Source organism: Camelus dromedarius, unplaced genomic scaffold (genome assembly GCF_036321535.1).
Source record: "Camelus dromedarius isolate mCamDro1 unplaced genomic scaffold, mCamDro1.pat HAP1_SCAFFOLD_36, whole genome shotgun sequence".
Lineage (NCBI taxonomy): Eukaryota > Metazoa > Chordata > Mammalia > Artiodactyla > Camelidae > Camelus > Camelus dromedarius.
The window spans coordinates 32,179-53,731 of NW_026989735.1; the positions used below are offsets into that span (position 1 = coordinate 32,179).

General features: G+C 41.5%; 1 long non-coding RNA gene across 1 annotated transcript; it reads right to left on the reverse strand.

Annotated features, from left to right (window-relative positions):
• Positions 1–7,729: 7,729 nt before the first annotated feature.
• Positions 7,730–19,395, reverse strand: LOC135320503 (uncharacterized). The gene is made up of 3 exons (XR_010379669.1): positions 19,146–19,395; positions 12,752–12,876; positions 7,730–8,552 (listed from the first exon to the last, which is right to left on the reverse strand). It is a non-coding gene; the product is annotated as an uncharacterized LOC135320503 (long non-coding RNA).
• Between the last annotated feature and the right edge of the window lie 2,158 nt (positions 19,396–21,553).

Here is a 21,553-nt window from a genome sequence, read left to right on the forward strand (position 1 = left end):
AGAATGCAGAACACATTTCAGGCCCACTTATAGCTCCATATGTGTAGCTTTAAGAATATGTACATATGATGATGACTTTATTTTAAGTATCTTATTTTATTTTAAGTACCTACTCCTGTGAATCTCATTAAGGAAAGCTTCGAACTGCAGAACTGAAATTTTTCATACCACCATCATCCCGTAGCACCTCTTTTGCACTTAGATGTTTTGTGGCAGAGTATTTTTCTGCTCCCTAGAAATGATCAATGTTGAAGTGGAAAAAAAACCCCTCCTCTAATAAATATAGTCCAAATCACACACTTATCTGAACAATGACCACCATTTTAGTCCACACCAATCCATCTACTCATACTGACACAGAGTCCTCAACACAGTCAATTCACCACTGAAGTCACGGTCCTCAGCACACGTTCTATCCCCTCCCCATTCCTTGTTGTTTCTGATCTACTTTTGTCCAACGTGTCCTACCAGTCTCTTCACAGCCTGACTGCAGTTTTTAATTTTTACCTTTGAGTTCCAGGCTGCGCCTAGTGATTACCAGAGAAATGCCAGACACCTGGTTCATCAGGAGGGGTGGGGAGGATTTCAGGAAGTTGTTACCCTAACTCAATTGCAGATCAGTGAGTGGCTGTTGTGACCATTCCTTCTAGATCTCTGCCATGCCAGCTGCATCCACCCCAGCAAAATAAAGTAACTCCTCCAGCACCTCTACCTCCATTCATCTGGGTTCCTGCTTTCAATGACACTCAGATGCTGCTGATGGGCATTATATATATATATATATTTATATGTATATATATATATTTTAATTGAAGTATAGTCAGTTACAATGTGTCAATTTCTGATGTACAGCACAATGTTCCAGTCATTCATATACACGTATATATGTATGAATTCCTTTTCATATTCTTTTTCATTAAAGGTTATTACAAGATATTAAATATAGTTCCCTGTGCTATACAGAAGAAATTTAGTTTTTTTAGCTATTTTTATATATAGTAGTAAATATTTGTAAATCTCAATCTCTGAAGGGCATTTTTAAAGCCACATCTGGAATCCTTGCTGCAGAAGAGTCTGAGAAATATATTTTCAACCTCATAGCCTTTTGATTAGGAAGTTGGAATAAAGGCTGAGCTGGCTCACCTAACTTGTCTGCATTTGTGAGTAAAGAGGTCTGGAGTTTCAAGGCCCAATGAAATGTCCCAGCCCTTCAGTAGAAAACTCTTAAAGCAACCAAAATGCTCCCATCTACCAGAGCATGACTTGTCCTTAGACACTGCTGGACATAACCACCAATGCTGTCTAAGGCATCGTCTTCATCTGGTGCTGTCTAAGGCATCGTCTTCATCTGGTGCACACTTTCTTTAGATGTCTAATATCCTGATTAACAGGACAAGCTGGTTTGGATTCCCAAGGTCACAGGCAGCCTTCTGCCTGACTTTGGTGTATATATGTTCATTGAAGAGTCCTTTCTCAGATCAGCTAGAGCTGCCTGGTGTGTGGTTTGCCAGAGAAAGTGGGTGCAGTGCTCCCCAACAGAGTCCTACCAGTTGTTTTATTGCAGGAAGAGAGAAAGCAAAAGAGACAGAACAGGAAGTTCTTTTCCAGCCTCAAACACAGTCACCCCCGCCAAGGGCTCTTGCTCTGGGACACACAGCAGTGCAGGTCAGCAGCGGTGTACTCCAAAACATGGTGTGGTTGTACTGGGCTATCTGTGTCTTTCATGGACCCTGCAACATTCTCGGCTTTGTGAAATGGGGAACTAAGGAATTCCTACCCATGCCTGTAGCTCCCAGGGTTTGCACCCTTATGGGTTTCGAGGATTTGCTGGCAACTCATTTTTTTCACCAGGTCATTTCTCGGTTACACGGCAGTCCTGTGACTTCCTTATCAGAACTGCTCCTTAAGTTCAGGATTTAGTGAAAGATGCCATTTTACCCTGTAAGTTCATGTTCAGGGAGGAGGAGGAAGACACCACAGATCAGAATTGCTATTTTGCTTTTTTTGTTGTTGTTTTCATAAGCCATCTCCTGTTGTCAAATAGACACTGAGCAAATGAATGACTGTTACACTCCCATTTGAAGGATGAGGAAAATGACACTCATGGAGAGGAGACAAATTTCCTGAGGTTCCAAAGACAAAAAGGGATGAGCACAGAATAAGATCCCTGCAAATTTCTGGGTTGTCATCAGCCTTTAGGTCAGTGACAGAGTGCCGTGTTGTAGAAGTAAAGTTGTAGCGTGCTTTTAGAAGGATGCAGATGTTCTTGTTTTTGTTGATACAATGACACTGTTTTGTCTGGGACTCTGAAAAAGTGAAATGGGTTAGAAAATGTTGGTTTCTCATCCTTGGTCCTTCCTCACCCTCACAGATATGGACCCTTCCATCTGTAGCAGGAATAAGGCAGCCCCAGCCTTCCCGTCTCATGAGATCAGTCCTCATTCATTTCATCCCTGCCCACCTGTAGGTGATAAAGCACAGCATGATTTTCCTTCCCTGCTTCACTGATTCTTGTGAAATTAGGTGTTTGAAGTGAGAAACTCATGAAAGGAAGCTGCTTTTTTAATATAAAGTGAAGTAATTTTCTTAGCAGAGAAAGAAATTGAGGATTTTCTTCATTGAAAATCAATAGAGATTTCAAGACCATCTGTATTTCTGATGCGTAGATGAAAATGACAAAATCCAGAGGGATTACAGAAACACAAGGAAGATACCAAAAGTGTCTTTAAAGAGATTTCCTAAGACTGGGCTTGTAAAGAGAGTGTTAGTTGACAGAGACCCTCTTCTCACCCATAGTCCCTCTCCTTAGGTTGGAAAGGGCCAGCGTTTCCCCTGTGTGCAGTCCTGGTGCTTCAAGTGATTTGTGGGGCAGGGCGGTGCACATGGGGCTGCCTTCAGTTTGTCCATCCTAAGTAACCCCTGGCAGTCAGAGGGCGAGTGTGTTGCAACCTCATGAACCAGACACCATGCTCTCTGGGGTGTGTGCTCATCTCAGCTCATCCCAGCTCAGGTGAAGGCAGAGCAGAGAGTTGTGGCAAGAGGTCAGCCATGAGTAGCAGGGAGCACCTGGAGTCAGCTGGGACCCAAGTGTCTAGGAGTTCCAGGTGGAAATCCCAGGACTCCTCACAGCTCATTCATTCAGCTAATACTTCTCCAGCCCCTGTGATGTGCTGGTGCTTCCTTTGTGAACAGAACCAAATCCCTGTCCTCATGAACATGACGTTCTAGTGGACGTGAGAAATGATACACGCAGAAGCAGATCCAGGTCAGGACACATGAGTGCTGTCTATTTTGGCGTGCACAAGTTGAGATCCTTTGGGAAGGAATGTATGATACAGGAAAATGTGGGGGAGGGGATGGCCGGATCCCAGGTCTTATTTGGGTCCTTGGGATGCACCTTGCCAAGTGTGGGCCCTTGGTTTCCACAGGAAAAAATTGAAGAGAGAGCCACAGTTCAGTAAATTTAGATTTATTCAGAGAGATATATACTCCATAGACAGAGTGGGCTGTTTCAGAAGACAAGAGAAAGGCCATGAGGCTTGGGGGTTGGGTGCTCCAGTTTAAAGTAAAAGTAGATACACACTCCACAGACAGAGTGTGGGCTGTCTCCCTCATCAGAGAGAGCAGCCACGAGGTGTGGGGTTGTTAGTTTTTATGCACTCAGTATCTTCATATGCTAATAAGTGGGAGGAATATTCCAACCGCTTTGGGGAAGGTGTTGGGATTCCCAGAAATTGGGCCAGAACTCACCCTTTGACCTTTTATGGTCAGCCTTGAACCTGTCCTGGCACCTGTGGGAGTGCCATCTAGCATCCTGCTGTATTTCGGTGAGTGTGTATTGAAGATCAAACTCTACTGGGAGTTGACTTTTCCACCGTCTTGGTGCTAATGGCTGTGCCATTCTTTTAATGGCTGTGCCCGGCCCCCTTCCCTCCTGTCTCATGAAGGAGCTCTGGATTGATTGCACAATTGCAGAGCAGGGGACAGAGTGGAAAGTACTTCATAACTGGAAGTTGGAAGGCAGAGTTGGCAGTAGAATTCTCAAGTCAATTATAAAGTAAGGGTCTTCTGTTTGCTGGGGTTACCTGTTATCCCATTAGGGAGCTGTGAACCTTGGGGACTTCAGTGAGTGGGTGGCTCACTGTGTATACATTGTTGCTTCTTAGGCGGCCTGAGGACAGTTGGCTTATTGGTGACCCATTCACTCAAACAGGGGTCTCTTTGGGGACTTTCTGCATGTGAGGCTAACATGGGTCACATGGGGGGCAGGACCGGCCAGTCACAGCTTGGTCCACAGTCACCTAGTGCCCTCAAGGCTTTCATCCCATGGATGCATCACCTCCCCCTGGATGGGGACAAGGGCAGAAGTGGTGGGGCAGCTTCTCAGTGGTGGAGGCATTGCTCTCCTGACTCAACACTCAACAGCATGAACCCCTGGTGTTGGCCACAGCCTTGGCTAGATGAGGCTGTTGGGTAGCTGAGCTCATGAGAAGTGGGTGCCATGCTTCCATTCTCAGCAAGAGCTCTTCTTTTGAAGGTTCTGGTCAGAGAGGCACAAATACTCCCTAGCCCATTAAAAAAGAACAGTCTCTTTCACTCGGGGAAGGGCACACAGAAGGAGAACAGATCATCCCAAGAGCAGGAGGGGCCAAATCAGTCCTGCCATCAGGGGTCTGACAGACGAGCCAGCTCAGTTCCTTTTTCTAGTTGTTTACTTGGAGGATCTGAGGTATTTGGGTGACTTGCAAGTGTCAGGAAATAGTACTCGAGGGCTTTGTAGATTATCTGGTCCAGTGTTAACTCACCCCATTGTAGCTGTTGTGCAAGGAAACAAAACTTGGTGAACAACAGGCCATGGCCTCTGCTCCCTGGTGGAGCCAGGAGATTACAATGTTAAGTACAACTGCGGGGGCATCATTTCTATGTTGAGAGGCCAGATGGCCTTACATATCTCTCATGCTGGATGTCTAAGTTGCAGAGGGAAACAGGATTCCATCCAGCTCTCCAGCCAAGGAGGAGACCAGAAGTGGCCTCCGCCACCAACTGTGAGCTCTTTGCCTCCACTGACAGCAGCAGCTATAGCAAAAAGCTGGGCTGCCACCTGGGTTTCCATGTAAACATCCGAGTAGACACAGCAATGGCCTTGTGAGGGTTGGTGTGCCCAAAGAAGCGGTGTGTGGGACGGAGGGAGGAGTGCCGGGGTCAGACACCGGGCGGGCAGGCAGGCAGTGATGACATCTGTGCAGCGCAGGCGCCATGGAACTGAGCCAAAGGGAGGCGGGTTTGGAGCAGGGAGCCTGAGCAGTGCCGTGTTGCTTGTAAGAAGATCCTTGGCTCTGGATCCAAGAAGTCATTGGCTTGAGTCCTGACCCCAACTTTCATCTTGGGCAAATGTTTCAAGCTTACTGTGCCTCTGTTTCTTGGTGTCACAAATGGGGACAATAGTAGCAATTACCTCTGAGAGTCAGGAGGGCCTTTATAGTTGTCATTTCATTACGCTCACAGCAGCCTACGAACACGGTTCTAGGTCCCCTAGTTTACACGTGGCAGACGGGTAACCTTTTAATCAGTAATCACGCAGCTAAGAATGGTCAGAACCAGCATTTGAATTTGATCCCTGTGTCCAGATTATTTCTATTCTCACTCAGTATTACTGGAAAACTAGGAAATTCAGAACAAACACTGCTGGGAAGTGGGTGCTTGAAATATGTTTGCTGTCATCGCCATTGGGGAGTGTTGAGTTCACGTTCCTCACAGCCCGTCCGAGGCTCCCTGCATCTCTGGCTGCCCCTGGTGGGGTCTGAAGGGCTCTGGGCAGCTTCTCCTTGATCTCTACCCCAAGGCTCTCTGCTCTCTACTTGTTGATTCTCAACCCTGACTGCTCAGAAGAGCTAATGTCTAAAAACAAAACAAAAAAATATGGTGTGGAGGGTACGGCTCAGTGATAGAGCATGTGCTTAGCATGCAAGAGGTCCTGGGTTCAATTCCCAGTACCTCCATTAAAATAAATAAAGCTAACTACCCCCCCAAAAAAGGAAAGAAGTATTTGAAAAACAATAAACAGTACAAAGTCCCCGCTCCAGGCTGGGGTGCACTAATATTTAAAGGCTCCCAGATGCTTCCCATGTGCAGGACAGTGAGAGCTACCCCTCTACACCTCTTCTCGTGAGCTTGTCCACTCACCCCCATTAGTCTCTTGAAACAGGAAAACTACTTGGCTCAGCCTAGAACTTTCTCCCAATTTCTGGACTTTTATTTGCCTACTGGACATCTCTCCTGGAGCCCACAGGCACCCAGGCAGAACTGAATCAGTTGTCTCCTCTCATGACTTGCCCCTCTTTCTGCCCTTTTTATTTCAGGGAATGGCACTATAATTTAGGACACTCCCAAAGCCAGAAAGCTGCCCGGGATCTTTGATCTCTTCCTGCCCTTCCATCACACCTGTGGCCAATCCGTCCACCTGTGGAAATGTTTTCTTCTCTCTCCTCCTGGCGGGGCCTCAGCAGGCCTTCACATGAACCTGCAAATAGGTTTCCCGGCCTCTATCTTGTCTCTTTCTAGATCACTTTGCATGTCTCCTCTACCTTGGAGGCACACAGAGTCCTGTGTGATGTGCACCTGTGATCTCTCCACCTGGTTGCCTCACCTGCCTCCCACACCCTGTGCTCACTTCTAGACTATTAGCAGTTCCTGGAAGGGAGCTGGCTCTCTTTGGCTTCCCTCCTTCTCATGTGCAGCTCCCCAGGGAGAAATGGCCTTAACATTATACCTTCACCTGATCACTTCTAGGGCAACTCAGAACTCACCATGGTGGTTCCCTCCTTTGGGAGAGCCTCGGCTACAGTTCTGGCTCTCTGCCCCGAGCACCCTCTGCTGACTGTTATGCAAGCCCTCTTAACACACCTCCTCATCCATCATTTCACGATGACTCCTGTGCACCAAGGAGCTCCCGGAAGCAGGGACAGTGACTTTTTTCTCTTTATTCTCAGAGCATGGTAGAGACTCAGGTATAAAGTTGGAGGGAACAGTGGTTATTCTGGAATTTCTCCAGAGTTGGGGCCTAGGGGTAAGTCTGGTTGGAAGAAGGGCTTAGGGGACTTACCCTGGAGCCACATTTTCAATTAACATTTCATGTTGTTTTTGTCTACAATTTGAAGTTTCGAGTCTTAAAACAGAATGACAATTTCTAAAAATTACTTTACCAAAGATTGAGGAAAATGGCAGTTTTCCATATTTAAGAATATTATTTTAATTTTGTGTGACTGGGGTGGTGGAAAATAGAAATGCAGGGGCTACTAAAGCATTCTCATCCCCTTCCCCACCCTCAGGTCCTTCGGACAGAAGAGACAGAGGGATGTGATTAGAAGACTTGGAGGGTGGACCATGCACTGCTTTTAAATTATGACAGTTACTTGTGCTTTTTTTAAACTTTCTTTTTAATGGAGGTATTGGGGCTTGAACCTAGGACCTTGTACATGCAAAGCACGTGCTCTGCCACTGAGCTATACCCACCCTTCCCCCCAATATTTGTGTTTTTAGTGGGCATAATGTGCTGGTAGCAGGTCCTTTAGCATCAGACACAGTCACCTGCCTTTGACCATCACGTTAATAACTTTCCCCTGAGCTAGAGAGCTAGGTAGTCTGTTTTCACAACTTCAATAAATTATCTACATTTTCTTTTTTCTTAAAAAAAGGCATTAACTCATGCTTCTCTTTAGTATTGTCTATAAATAAAATGTGATTTTATTAACCATTAACCAAAGTGTTAAGGGTAATAAATATTAAGTACAGATTTCTGAAGCATCAGTCATCACTGAAGATCCACATTCTGCTGTTCTTTCTCTCTCTTAGTCACCTTACTTCTGGAGTTCTGGAAGCAGCACCAGGCAGAACTTGAGTACAAACAGGACACGGTTGAGCAGGAAGAACAAGTCCGGCCAGAATAGGAGGTGCCGTGTCCCCACGTGGAGACAGATGAGTACCCAGGAAAAGTGGGCCCTGTTTAGATGCACTTTAGTCTGTTTACTTCTAGGCTTGTCAGCCTTGGCTGCATGTTGGAATCACCAGGGGACCTTAAAAAATTTTGGTGCCTGGATTCCATCACTGCAAACTCTGATGGTACTTAGTGGCCTGGGGTGCATTCTGGCATAGGGAAGTTTTTAAAGCTCCTCTGGTTATTCTAATGTGCAGCCAAGGTGAAGGAGCACTTCCCGGAATGGTGGACACAGAAGAGAAGTGTGGTCCTTCCTTCATAATAACAGTAAAAATGGGGAAAAGAAAAAGTCTGGCATAAATATATAAGAAAAGAAGCATTGATTTGTATCCTTTCATAACACCAATAAAAAAATGCAAAAAAAAAAATTAGCCACTATGACATGTATATAGAAGGAAAGACACACTGGTTTTATAGTTGACTCCCATTGTTTCACATGTGCCTTCATTATTGCAGCCTCCTTTTCATCGTAGACTAGGTGCCCCTTTGTCTTGAACTAAGTTCCGGTCACTGCTCCCACTTCCGGTTGAGATGTGCACAAAGCAGCGTGGCCCTCATCCTAAAGTCAGAGAAAGGGTAGAAGAAGCAGGGAAATCTTTGTTGAGGTGCCATCAGTGTTTGAGCAGTGTTTGAGCTAGGCATTTTATATAATTGGAAATGTAAATTTATTGCTGCCACTCCTGCTGCAAAATTAAAAAAAAAACTATATATCTTTGTATCAACATTCCAGAGCTATGAAAAAATGATTTTTTGAGTCATATGTATTATTGCTTCTTTCCATCAGATGAGAAAATTTAGAGCTGATGGTACTTGCAGTCAGCAGCAGCAGGACAGTAGGTTGTGAGCGTGAATAACACTTGGAAAGAAAATGCTTTTACTAGGAGGATCTGAAAATATCTCCAACTATAGACTTTATAAATTGAATCACATATCTACAGAATTTTGGCACTGAAAATGTCTGGAGGGAGCAGGTCAAATTCCTCTTTTTATAAATGGAAAAAAATGAAGTTCAGCTACCAATAGAAAGGGACATTTGTCTTTTACAATGTAATAAGCTTCTAATAATCCCCATTGTGAATATTTCCCATTGTTTACAACTGAAGATGGGGGTCAAATCATATGTTGGTGAAAGACTGTACATCCAGAGATGAAAGCTGAAACTTAGACAAAATTAGATGGTCATAATATTTTTGAGTCCTGAAAAACAAAAACGTATCATATTGGCAGCATAGAAAAAATACTGAAGAAAAGTTTTTTAGTCATTTAAGCTGCCAATTTTAAATTTAAAAGTGCCAACTAGTAAGTTTAAATTTTCATTGGAACATGCTTGTTGAAAAATTGAAGATGAAGACTCATTTCACTTTATCGTTCTTCCTTATTTAAAAAATTGTTTATTTATTTATTTTTTTTTAGTTTTTAATTGAAGAGTTTTACTTTAATTGCGAATGCATGCTCCATTTTTTAGAGAGGCCAGTGTTGTGGTAGTGAGACCTTGGGAAAGAAGTTGCCTAAATTCATATTTGAACACAGCAGCTTGCTTCCTGAGCGATCTTGGACAACTTAACTTCTCTGTGCCATAGTTTCCTATAAAATAAAAATAAGAGTTTTGCTTCCTCATGACTGTGGTAAGGACGGGTCGAATTAATGTACAGAATCTACTTGGAAGACTTCCTGGCACAGAGGAAGGGCCATGTACTTAGTGACAGCTATTATTATACTATATCTGCTTTTATAATCCAGGTAAATCTTGAGTCTTACTGATTTTATCTCTAAAAAAAATCTAAATATAAACTCTAAAATGGAAACTCTAAAACTTTATAGTTGTAGCTAATTAACACATAAAGCTCAACCAAGAAACACACAGTGGAGACCAGGTAGCTGCAGACACCTGTGAAACTTCCTGTCCTGCATGGACTCTAAGCTGTCACTACCGTCACTTCTGAAATCTAAGGCAAGCTCAGGAGCAGAGCTTTAAAGCTTGGCCTCGTCAGGTACCCAGACCCCTAAGCTCAGACCATGGCAGGGAAACAGTTTACTGTTCACATGTGCATTTTGAAAAAAATAGTATTAAAATGAACACAGTACATATTTTGTTGTGTGTTTGACATCGTTAACAGAAAAAAAAAAAAAGAAGGAAAAATGCCCATGCAGCTACAAATAAGGAAGCTATGCCTGAAAATTATTATTTTTTTAAAATTATGTTTAGGATTTAGTGACCAGTTAGGAGAAAAATCATTTCATTGGTGTAATCACTTGAATGACTAAACTTGTTTTTATTAAATTAGGAAGAAGAGCGTGTTCCCTTTACCACCTGGGGAAAGTCTATACATATAACCCTTTGTGCAAGTGCTCTTTTTCTGGGTAAGAACCTGCCACAGACTTTTTAGAATCTAATGTGAAATGCTGAGAAAACTGAAAGTCAAGCTGGGAAATATGTAGTCTCATAGAGAAAACTTTTTCCAGAGAACATCTGAGCCAACGCAGGGCGCCACTCTGGAGGTTCCACCGTCTCTTCTGCTCACAGTGCTTTCCCCAATACTTTTCACCTCATTTGTTAAAATGAGATCAGTGGTTTAGGATTCTCCAGGGTCTGAATAAGAGACCAGGTGGAGGCATTAAGAATTCTAAAATTTTCCAAGAGTAACAACCAAGGTAAAATATCTAAGAATAGCCTAACAAAAGGATAGTAGGAACTATGAAAAATAAAAATAAAAACTACTGAAAGATATAAATTATGCATTAATCACATGATTCTAGATTAAAAGATCATACCTCCAAAATATCAGAAGTTATAAAATTGATTTGGGGTTTATTGTGAATAAAATCATATTAGTAATATAATAATTAATAAGATAATGAGTGTTTTACTAGTTCAAGAATAGCCAGATTAGAAAATAGGACAGGAAGTCCAGATATGGGCTCTGATATCAATAATAATTTAATATAAGAGATGGAAGACATTACAAATCAGGGAGATAAATAAAGGTTATTCAGTAAATGGAACACTTGTTAGCTACTTGGGGGGAAAGGAAAAGATTGAAATCATACTGTGAACCATATATTGTGATAAATTCCAGAAACATTTAAAAATGTTTAGAATTAGAAACACAATTAGAAAAAAACTAGAAATAAATATGGATGAATATACAACCTCTAGATGAACAGTAATTTTAAGAGGAAAATATATAAAGAATTCCATGCATCAGAAGCATCCTAATTTTAAACAAAACACCAGAGGATGTTATTTGTTTACAAATCTGACAAGGGGCTAATTCCTTCAATACATAGAGAGTTCAGATCACTTCAAAGGTAATATCAAAAAATTTCAGGAGTCTAGAAAGCAGAGAAGACGAACACACATTCACAAAGGAAAAAATAGATGTCACACTCCAATGGTAATTCAGTCAGTGCACATCAAAATGAAATAGTTTTCCACCTCTCAAGTGACACAGCTCTGTTTATGAGGATGAAGTGCCAGTGATCACCAATCCCATGCCTAGGTCACTGGATATTTTTTGTGAAGTATGGTTAATTTACAATGCTGTGTTAATTTCTGCTGTACACCTCCAGCCTTCTTGGAAAGCAGTCTGGCAGTTCATATCAAGAGTAAAAAGTATTCATATGCTTTAATCCACTAATTCAGCTTTGAAAAACTTTTAATCAGGAAGTATTTCAAAATGGCAGGGAAAAGTCAGTATGGATGCAAGTCACAGACATACTTTTATATGTATATATATGTAAAACCTCAGCCAAAATATTCTTCCAACACTTCACATAGTAGAATAATATGCAGCCATGAAAAACCGTGTCCATGAAAATATTTTATGACATGTCAAAGAGTTATACTTATGTTAGGCTTGAGAATAAAATTAATATATAAAATGATTTGTAATATACAAACAATGCAAAGTTCTGTAGGAATTATGTCTAAAGGTGGAAGCATTTTTCTTATTTTATTTTTTATTCATTTTCAGAGTTGGAGTCTTTTGATTGTAGGTGACAAAATCAATCTCCAATGTGCTTAAACAACAACCAAAAAATGGGGATGCATGGGATTTATTGGTTCCTGTAAATGAAAACCTCAGGTCTGAGGTCTGGGTTCAGTCAAGGAGAGATACTGTAGCCCAGATGATGTCAAGGGCTGGTTTTGTCCTGTATTCATTCTGTGTCCAAGGATGTCTCAGCATGCTGCTTCTAGGCACTCAGCATCCCAGATCACACATCCATCCAAACAAAGAGAGCTCTCTTTTGGCAGCTTCCTCTCTTGATAGAGGAAGGTTATCATTCACATGGGCACCAGCATGTATCTCCTCACATAATAGTGGCTCTTACTGGGTTATTTGCCAATTCTCAAATCATGTGCGAGGCCAATAGAATGAGGGGTATTATTTGTCTTAAGCCAACTGAGATCTACCTCTGGTGCTTCAGAAAGAGTGGGTCAATCGAGCTTAAATCACAGGACTAAAAACAGAAGGGAGGTTATTTATCCTAAAGCAAAATCTGGGTCCTCTTCTAAGACTGGGGACAGACCCAGGACAGCAGTTCTGTCCACTACTGAGTACTTTCAAATTTTCTTTAATGAGCAAATATTAAATTTATGATCAGAAAATATGATAAGTAAGAAGAAACTTGAGGAAGGAGAATGGAAAGCTTTCCTGTTTCTTTAGAAATATTGAACCCATTAATTGCTTGGAAGAAAAATGGAAATGATTCAAGTTTGTAAAAGTTCTGAAATGAATTAGAATTGATTTCACTGACCATGTAGGAGACAGTGCTATACAGTTAGTGTGTCTTTGGGCTCTTTGAGTATTTCAGTTCTTTCACTTAATAGTTGCTTCATTTGGGGCAAATTGCATCATCTCCACGTGGCTCCACTTCCTCATCTGTAAAAGAGATATAATATTACCTTCCCCACAGGGTGATTGTGAGGATTTAGAAAAATAGATGTGTGCTGAAGCAATAGTAAGCCTTTAAAAATCTTAACTATTATGATTTCTTAATACATAATTAAAAAATTATTATGCAGACTTTTAAAAAATGCATACTATTTAAATGGCCTATATGTGCTGTAGAAGAGAGGAAGGATTAATATACCTTCTATAATACATTTTTCTCAGTCTTAACTAATTTTCACATTTAATCACACACACAACAAAAAGTTATTCCTTTCACAAGCATGAAGCTTTAACTGTGAAGAAAAGGATGATGAAAGAGGGTAGAGGAGGAAATAAAATGCTTTCTCTACAAACTGATGGCTTAAAAACTAAGAAAAACACCTTTTTAAGACTTTGGTCACCATATTCATAGCTAATACTTAGGTAGAGTTTTTCACATGCCTGTGGTTAATGTCCCAAATGTTTTCAAAATTAGTAAATCATTGACTCATCACAATAGTCCTATAAATTGCTATTATTATCCCCCCAGTATATGGGTGAGGATATTGACGCCCTTAGAGGTTAAGAAATTTGCACAGGGCCCCACAGCTAACATCGGAGCTGGGATCCAGATGCAGGAGTGTGGCTCCAGGAGGGGTTTGTAAACACTCCCTCTGCTCTCTCCTGCTGGTGCAAGCCAGACACCTGCTGTTACTGTAAGTAACATGATGTGGTTCACTTAGTCTTGAAATTCACATTCTTTGTAGCTTTCTCTCTGGGGCAGCCATTAGGAGCAGCCAGGGACACTGAGTACATGCTTCTGGACTATGACCAAGAAGGTAGATGGAAGGAAAACAGTTTAAAAATGGGATCTTTAATGTGCATTCTTCAGTGGCCAGAAAAAAACCTGTCTAGTGAGGAACTGAATCCCTATCAGCCACGTGCAATTTATGCTTCAGACACCCCCGTTGCCCTTGGGTCCACACAGTCAGAACTACAATGGATCAGGGACATGAACCTTGTGCAAATGCAGGGAGTATGAATACCTGCCATTTTAAGATCTCAAGGAGTACGAAAAGCATGTGAAGCTTCCATCAGCAGAGACCTGCTGTCACTTCCACTATTTCCCTCAGGGCATGTCCACAGTTTCACTGGTCTTATTCAGAATGAAGATGACAGAAAGCACCTGCTGAACCCTGAATCAGTGATAGGTTCTCCCTTGAAAGGAAGCGTATCCCCTTCATGGGTTACAACTAGATCATAACATAAGTAATTCTATAGATGTAGAAGGGGTATTTTCATTGGTTCTGCTATCACAGAATTGTCTCCAAAAGAACATGCCACCAGTTACTCCATTTTCAGCCATTTAAAGATATACTTAGCAGGCTTCCTTCTTTAGTGCAGTTTTAGGTTTACAGAAAAATTCACAGAAAGTGGAGTTCCCATATATTCCCTATGCCCTGCACTCAGCTGCTCCTGCTGTCAGCATGTTACATTAGTGGATGCACTCATTCTTTTTGACATCTTTCATTCCTCCTCCCCTAAAGTTTAACAAGACTGATATTCACGTCTCTTGTGGCATTTAAGTGCGATTTACATCACTTCTCACCTTTATGTGAGGTTTACAGCACATGCATGTTGTCTGTTTAAGCGTGGGTTGGGGACAAGTATTCTGTGTAAAAATACGATCATTAGTGAGTCTCATGCTGCTGGGTTTTTGGGTTGTCAGGTCCTGTTGACCATTGCTTCAGTTATTGGGATCATTGTCTACGGGCTTTCAGTGTTCATTGTATTTTCTGCAAAAGTTTCCAAGAACCGGAATGGAAGAGACCCAATCCAGAAGTACCTGACTGTGCAGGTGGCCACGCCCATCACTGCTTCCCTCATCAGTTTTATCATCATCGTGACCCTGAACGCCATATATGAGAAAGTGGCAATCATGATGACTGACTCTGGTAAGGTCCTCCTGTAGCTGAGGTCATTTCTACACCAGTTTTAGAACCAGGTCAAAACAGAGACTGTATCTTGTAGGCACTTCAATTCCAGTACACTACAGTCTTTAGAAAACTTCAAGTGTAAATGTATTTTCTCTAGCCTATGCGAGAAGTGAATTAGCTCCAGCTTTGCATTATTAAAAGGGAAAAAGGAAGCATTAGAATGTCCAAGCTCTGTGCAAACAGGTCAGTGTTTAATAATAATTTCAATTACATTAGATCATATACCCTATTGTTGAAAGTAAATAGTCTCTGTGTTGCAAACAAGTGGAAGAGGGTCGTGGTTCCAGTGGCAGATTTGCTTGTGCGTTATGGAGAGGAAAGGTAATCACAGTGTTATGTGTCTTCCCCGCATGCTGTTCCTGTTAGTGTAACTCCATTCTCATCAGCTGTGGCTTCTATAATAAATGTTTCTTCTCTCTGGCTTGTATCCCAGCCAGTGGCTTAGTGGCCCAAGTTAAGTGCTTCCGACCCACTGCTTGTGGCTGGGTCATTCTCCCAGTGGTCTGCTCAGTGGTCATCTTCTGAAAACACTAAAACCAATTCAAATTCTGAACTAGGAAGATGACCCGTTTTATGTTCCCCAAATGCTTCTAGCAAGTTGCCCCGTGTTTTGTTTGTTTTCTTCAATAGTCCTACCTTCCTGCCGTTCAGGGAGACAAGAGAATATCATTTAGCAGGATGTTTAAAAGTAGCTTTCTGTCAACTTACACCTGACAGAAGACAGTTCTTGCCCATTGGATACTGTTGTGCTTATAAATTTTAAGGAACAGCTGACTTTTTCCTTTTTTGCCTTGTAGAATATTGCGTTCATAGTGGGAGAAACTCTTACAACAGTGTGTACACTTGGAATTAATATAGTAGCTATGTTAAGGAATTCAAAACAGCTTAAATGAAAACAGTGTGAATTGTGTGTGTGTATATATATATATATATATATATATATATATATACATATTTACTGTGTTAACTCATGTGTCCGTGGCTTTGATGAGGGTCTCAAAGCTGTTCACAGTTTTACAGAATTAACTTTTCTTTATTCTAGCTGCAGAGCTCCCAAGGACCAGACTGACTATGAGAACAACCTAGCCATGAAGGTGTTCTTGTTCCTGTTTGTCAACTACTTCTCCTCATGTTTCTACATCACATTCTTTAAGGGCAGATTTGTGACTTAGCCGGGAGATCTGGTGTATTGGCTGTGAAAATACAGAAATGAAGACGTGTGAATACAGCTTCGTGTTCTGACAGTCTGACCGTTTCATGTTTTCTCTTATTTGCCCAATGAAGAGTGTCTTTACTCTCTGTTCCTTAGACATTTTTAGGCATATAATAATGACTTTATTTCATGTTAGAGCTATCTAAAATTTAAATGAGATTTTCTTTCTAATATTCCAGTGTGACCCAGGTGGCTGTCTCCTTGAACTGAAGACACAGCTGACAATAATCATGGGAGGACAGTCCATCTGGAATAACATACAAGAGGTGTTACTTCCGTGAGTACTAAGTCACGTGATCTTGGGGTGAGAATGGCCCACCCATCCATGTCATTTTCCTGCGTGCCCATCTCTAAAACAGGGGAGACTCTCTGCTTGTTAAAGCTCTCCAGATAAGATGATCCAGCCAACAGTGTAAACGTACCTGCTGTTTAATAATTATGCTTAGATACCTTCCTTTTTATGTTTAACTTAAATCCCCAAGTGCTATAGTTTCTGCTTATGAGCCCATCATTAGGGACGGGCTGATTAGAGCCCTTTGAGAGATGGCCCTTTTTGGGGCCGTGAACTAAATTTTCCCACAACTTTCTCTTCTTTTTACACATGCATTTAAAAATCTATAACAGGAATTTGTTGAGTGCCTAGTATGTGCTAGACACTGTATTAAATGTTGTACATGTATGTGTGTGTGTGCGTGCATCTGTGTGTACAATTTAAACACCCAAACAATCCTTATTCTTATCTTCCTTTTGCAAATGAAGATTCTGTGGCTTAAAGAGGGTAAGTGATTTGCCCAAGATCTCATTGCCAATAAGAGACCACTGTGGGACTCACAAATAAGACCCTATCTCTCTGAATCCATGGTCTTCTAAGAACAGAGACTCTCTTGGGTTCCTAAGGCACAGGGTTACATAATGTTTTAAGAGACACTTGTCTAAAATAATAACTACAGAAGTTTTGACTTACTGTTCTCTTCCTAAAAATGAGAAAAGCAGATGTTAGCAAAGGTCACACTGTCCTTTTGATTTTCAAATAACCCCAATCCTATATCAACGTGGACAGTCCAGTGTTATCTGTAATTTCTGAACATTTCAAGGAGCTTACAGTATTTGCTTAATGTTGATGTTGTAACAAGTATCCCCAAACCTCATGGTAGTAGGAAGAAAAAAGAAAAAGTCTCCACTAAACAACACAAATTTAACCTTGTAGCGTTCTTGAACGCAAAGCCTGCTGAAGTCAAATTATTGGCAGGGCTGTTTCTGAAGGCCTCAGTGGAACATGTATCTTTGACTTTTCTGGCTCCCAGAGGCCACCTGCATCTCTTGGCCTGTGACCTCTTTTCTCTCTCTCAAGGTCAGCATGGTTTTGTGCCTTTGACTCTGATCCTGTGGTCACATCTCCTCTTCTCTCTCCCCTCTTCTGCCTCACTCTTCCTCCTTTAACGACCCTGGTGATTACACTGGGCCCACCTCTATAATCCAGCTCGTCTCTCTTAGAGTCAGCTGGTTAGCAACTTTAACTTCATCTGCAAACATAGGCCCCCTTTGCCAGGGAACCTGACCTCTTCATATGTTCTGGGGATTAGGACATAGACATCTTGAGGGGGAACATTTTTCTGCCTACCACACTAATCTATTTAAAATAATTTCTGGCTTTGATTTTCTGTCCTCATGAAACTGTTGATATCTCTTCTGTCTTGCCTTCCACACCAGCATTCTGCTCCTGGCCTACCTAACGGCAGAGCTCACCCCTCTCTGTGGTGTCCCCGAAAACCACTTACACAAGCAGGCCTTACTGTTGTTTGGAGCATGGTGGAGAAACTCAAACAACTTGAATTTTGAAATAAAAAACCTCCATCATTTTAAAATCTTCCATGCCACTATAAAAAAATTAATTTTTTTAACTTCATTTTTAAATTTTTAAACTATTTTAAACTTTGTTACTTTTTAAACTTTACTTTTTTTTCTTATCATCCTTCATTGTAGGCTCCAGAAACCTGCTATTCTGCCCACCACATCCAGGTTCCCTTTCATTGTTTCTCCTCCCTTCCCTAACCTTCCTTCTCTCTCCCTTATTATCAAGTTTCTGTCCATTCTTTTTATAAGGCAGTTAAATTATTTTTTCTTTCTTTCTTTCTGTTTTTGCAGAGTGAACACCGTTGGGTGTCAGTGTGTCCTTCCACATTTCTTCACAAGGGCTTCATCTTTCAGCTTCAGTATGGATTACCGGGGTCTGTCTCTAAACAAAGGCATTTCCCTTGTCCCCCAGCTCACCATGCCACTCAAAAAAAGAAAGATTCTGATCTTCGCTGTGAAATGAATCTTTTTTTTTTTTCCCTACTGTGCAGTAGACAACTCTTACCCTGAGCTCACAGTCAGATTTTTCCAGAGGAGTAAAAGTAGCTCATGTGCAAATAATACTGTTTTTCTCTGTGAAAAGAAATAGATCAGATAGAGGAAATACTTAACTCAGATTACTCAAAAGCATTTCCTGAAGGAAATAGGTTAATTATTTAACAGTAAATTTTGTTGAATATGGTTTTCAGTGAGCTATTTTTACCAATCAAGGAGAAGGATTTATTTCCTAAATTGGTACTGAGCAATTCATGTGAAATGAAACTGGCTCACATGAACTAGTTTAAAGTAAAGGATGCATTATAGTATCTGTGGTCTGTTTATACCTTCACTTAAGTAAGCACATTGCTGTAGGTTCCAGTGAGCTGAACTTTGCCTCCATGTATTTCTACTCTGGGCTGAAATATTTAGGGAATATGTTTTGAATTATGTTTCTCTTGTTTGAAAACCAGGGATGCTGAATTGTAGCTAAGTTTGAGGGTGGCTTGCATTTTCCTCACTGCCTCTTCTCTTTGTATACGGTGCCAGTTTCCTTCTTAATTTTTCATAGAAAATCCTAACATACCAAAGATCTATCAATTACTCTTGCTGCACCAAAACTATACCCATCCTCAAAAATACATAGGAAAAGAAAACTTATCAAAATTAGCGACTATTTTCATGCTATTTAAATATGTCTAGAGGAACATAATGAAATGAATTTCACCATAACTCACCTGCCTCCACACCCCAAATTCCATGTGGATTTCTTGAGTAGGATTCTGGGAGCAAATGAAGAAGGACAGTGATGCTGTGATCCAGGCTCCCTCTGGGGTCTCCCCAGCACTTGGATCGGCAGCTGGTATAAAGTAGGTCTCAGTCCGAGCCAGCTGAGTGGGTGAGTGACTCACAGGCATCAGATGCGTGACATCAGTGAATTAACAGCATTCTTTGTAGGACTCAGAGCATAAGCTGAGAGCCCTGTGGCCTTCCCAGCCTCACATACTATTTTGATATTGGGGTCATTTCTGGGAATGTTATTCTGTACTTGACAGAAGGCTAGTACAATTCCAGGGTTAAGCAACTTGCCCTAGGGAAATTTTATGATAAAACATTAAGAAAAATAGTTAAATGCCCAAAATGACATAGCATTGTCCTTTGGTGTTTAGATAATGTATGGCTGTAATTTTCTTACTTTATATGTTTTCTACATTTTCCACCGTGTGTATGCACTACTATATAGTAAGAAAATGCAAATGTTTAAAAGAGAAAATCTCTCTTTTCCAGATATGATTTGGTTAGAGGAGGTGTCAGATACACATAATAAGAGAATCTTAAATACATGTGTCCATAATTCACTCTTTAATTTCAGGAACAGGAAACTCAGGAATGAAATAGATTAAGAGAGTCAAAGATACTTGTATTCAAGATTAGCAAGTGGGAGTGTCCTCAACCGAAACGGTGATAATCTATAATGCAGGGATTAGATGTGATAATGAAGGTACAAAGACAACATGAAGTAGAATATGCCACGTGGCAAGCACTGAGTAAAGGGAAACTTACTGTGATTATGCCAACATGTGTGGTCAATTCCCAAGCAAATGATTGTGTAACCCCTGCTAGAGGGAGAAAGCTTCCAGCCTTGGCTGTAGAGGGGGGCGGATCCAGTGTCTGTATTTTTCAAAATGTGTACAGGTGCTTCTCATGTGCAAATTGATATCCTGCACAAGAACCATATCCCAACAGAAAATCCAAAAGACCGAGGACAATGATGCATAGATGACAACCCAAGCTTTTCTGCCACAGAAGAGTGGTTCCACTCAGGAAGACTGAGCAAGAGGCTCAGAGTCTTAGCTAAGGACAAGTAAGTCGGGACTTCTAATACGACCTAATGCCATTGACGGGGGATGGCAGTTCAGCACAAGAAGGGAGCGCCAGTTGAGTTAACATGGAAGTTTCTTCCTGTATCCAAACCGTGATGGATTTTGGTCCCGGAGGCTAAAAGCCCTACTTCCCTGGGGCATGGACCGGATTCCACAGGAGGCTGAGACAGGAAGTATGAGGCAGAGAAAAATTCCCTCAGGAGACTCCCGAGTCTGGGTGCCAGGGAGGGTGATGGACGAGAGCGGTCCCAGCGCCACCCACACCGCAGGGCTCTGAGTGGCTGTGGAGCTGCGCGCTCCCGGCCGAACCTCAGACCTGACTGCAGCGCTCTGGGCTGCGGCCTGGGGAGTGGCTTGAGCAGCAGGCTGTCCCCGTCATTCTCGTAGGTGCTGCAGTGACTCCCACCCCTGTGGCCACGGCGTTCCCAAGCCAAGATTCTTAGTGACTTCAACCCTATTTACAGGTGACCACAGCCAGTTAGCCTGTGCTGCTCAAAAGGGAGGTCCCACATGGGGTTTTGATGTGTTAGGGGGGTTGCTAATACCTGGCCTGCTTTGAATCGTTTCATCCTGACAGCAGCCTAGGCAGTGGCAGTTTCATCTCCCACTTTTATTTCAACGATTTTTGTTGAAAGTATAGTTGGTTTACAATATTATGTTAATTCTTGGTGTACAGCATAGTGATTCAGTTATACATCCATATATATATATTCCTTGTCATATTATTTTTCACTATAGGCTATTAAAAGTTACTGAATGTAGTTCCTTATGCTATACAGTAGGACCTTGTTGTTTGATGCAAAAATTAGTAAACAAAGTATTTGCAGACTAAACCTAGCCATGTATATGACAGAGTTGAGTTTATCTCAGAATTTAAATGTGGTTTTGATCTCCAGGATCTCTTTATCAACTTATCATAAGTAAAGAGCCTGTGGACCACTTCTCAGAAAAATGTTTTAAAATCATAAGATTTAGAGAATAAAGAAGAAAGATAATTATACTGAAAAGCAGATATCAAAATATAGAAATGGGCACTTGTGATATAGTAATATCTGAATTATTGGAAGAACGTGTTGAATAAGAGGATCCAGTGGTGGGTCTACTAACTGCAATATTCTGCCATAGCAGTAAATGTAAATCATCTGAGATCCGCAACAATTGCATTTGGAATGTAAATAAAGTTAAATAACAAATAAGCCATGAAGTGTGGATTCAGATTCAGGGGTATCTCGAGTCCATATCCACACCACTTCCCAGAGCTC